A 2,644-nucleotide genomic window follows, 5' to 3' on the forward strand; every position below is an offset into this window, starting at 1 on the left:
GTTACAAGAGATGAATCAAATGATCCAGTGGGATACTTCATACAGACAAGCGAGCATGCTGCGCTCTTTTTTTGGAAGCAACTCGCAATTGCTTAGAAGTTTTGGAAAAAAAATAACATATCTTTGTATTGATATATGAATAAAAATATAGACATATGTACAAATTATACAAAAAAATATTTCTGTATTAAGTGAGTAAAAATATAGACATGTGTATAAATTAAAAAAAATTGGTCCCCGTATTAATATATAAGTTAGAATATAGACACATGTATAAATTAATAAAAAGTCCTCTTATTAATATATGAGTAAAAATAAAAAAAATTATGTCTTTGTATTAATATATGAGTAAACATATAAACATGTGTATAAACATAAATTAATTAAATGTCTGTATTAATATATGAGTAAAAATTATATAGTGAACCGATAAAAAAATATAAAAAATAAAAAATAGACCCAAACTAGTGTGGCTTGGCCTGTCTTGCTTTATTAGAATCCAATAGAGTTTAGATAGAAGAAATTCCTCGCAAAATAAGGAAACAATATGTATTGGATATGATCCATTCCTAATTAATAGTCATATTAATATTTTGTTTTAAAAAATATATATAAATGGTGTGGCACTTGCCACAGTGTGCCCTGTTGAGATCCGCCCATGGTTGGAGATGGCTGTGGCCAGCTATATAGTGGTGGATCCACTTCACTTTCTTATTATCCAATCCAAAGCAAATTGGGTGGTACCTAAAAAACACCTAATTGCTTGCTAGCTTATATCTTGTTCACTCAAATGGAACTAAATCACACAGACATGCAAGCAGTTGATACAAAGGATCATTTACAATTTCACCTAAGTTTTGTTGATGTTTATATCCATACTATTTTCTTTCGTTCCACGATAATTGATCTATTTACAAACAAAATGTCTCAAAATAATACTGACTTTCAATTTTCAACTCCTATATTTTTTTTTTTTTATGTTTTATCAATTATATCTATTTTGTCAAAAAAAAATAATCAATTATACCTCAAGTGATATTGTAGACACCATAATTCAAACTTTATATTTATGATAATGACAAATGTTCTGGAATGGACCAACACTCAATCTTATCACCAATTACACCAAACTAAATGACATTCGTGTTAGAGATCACTCAAGCCTACACCATCAAGAGAAGTAGAGAAAACACCCCCATGGCCAAATCAAGACCCTTTGATCATAATCACACGGTGATTCGGGATATGCATCACATTTGCAACAATTATCTAACCGTTCTTGGGACTTTGTTCTACCCATGATGCCTATATAACAAAGGGTCATTAGGTGAAAGAAACATGAACTCTTTTAGTTGAACGTTTTGCCTGTCTTAAACTTTCGTTGACTTGAACATTAAATTTCTTACAAACACACACCTCTGTGGGATCGACGCACACCAACAATTTCAGATGTTGTCTACAAATTTTTTCAAGATCAATAATACACTAATTATTGATTCAAGTAACGTAGGACTCCCTCCGGTTAATATTATAAGTAAAATTTCACTTTTTAGATACATTGAATAATTAATGTATATAGACTTTATTATAGACTAGATACGTTAATTATTCAATGTATCTAAAAAAGTCAAATTTTGCTTATAATAGTGACCGGAGGGAGTAAATTTTTTTAATTTACTATGCATATTTTAGGGTTCCGCCATATCTATCTACTAAAACATACTCCCTCCGGTCACTATTATAAGCAAAAATCAACATTTTAAATTCATTCATTAAATGATGTATTTAATCTATGTTATTGACCAAATACATCATTTAATGAATGAAACTAAAAAGTTAATTTTTGCTTATAATAGTGACCGGAGGGAGTAATAGTAAGACGTGAGATCACGTGAGAGGGTGACTTGGGTTCATAACATTGGTCCATACATGCTGTCAATTTCAACAAATTAGATTGAATCCACATATGAAAAAGAGAAATGATATTCTAACAACCATTTTGTGACAACCTATGTGACAACTTTATCTCTCATACTCACATTATCTTTTTACTTTCTCTCTCTATTGCTTTGGTTTCCGTGTCACTATCTACTTTTCCTTTGAAAATTGGTGGTTGTCACAAAAGTTGTTGATTTTTGGTTGTTAGAATATCATTGCCCTATGAAAAATTTATTATATGGTCCAAAGGGTACGTGGATGTGGAACCCACTATACGAGATTGGATAAAGAAAGAAGCATTGGCCCACAATTTTCTTGATAGAATTTGGGAATTATAAAAGCATGATAAAAGGTTGAAATTTGGAAGAAGAGCAAATTGGTTGGAAACGCAATTAGCCACGTTTTAGGGAGGTAGGTCCTACACGGAGAAAGGAGTTGAAGATATTAAAAAGAACACGTTTTGCTTTGTTGCTGTGAGGAGAGATTGAGGAACTAGGAACGGGTCTTTTTCTTGCAACCACTTTTCATGTTTGAATTTTGCTCTACATCCAGCACATTTCGCTCGCGCCCTGCAGCCATTTCTAATATGCCCCTGCGTTAGTTAAGTCACGCCGCGTGAGTTAAGTCACGCTGAAAACAACAACAGAAGTTTGGTTATCTTCTTCCCTCTCTCCCCTTCCAATTTCATTCAATCCATCTCTTCTTC

The sequence above is a fragment of the Medicago sativa genome, chromosome 8, assembly GCF_051527215.1.
Source record: "Medicago sativa cultivar Bolivia chromosome 8, Bolivia_mono, whole genome shotgun sequence".
In the NCBI taxonomy this organism is placed as follows: Eukaryota; Viridiplantae; Streptophyta; class Magnoliopsida; order Fabales; family Fabaceae; genus Medicago; species Medicago sativa.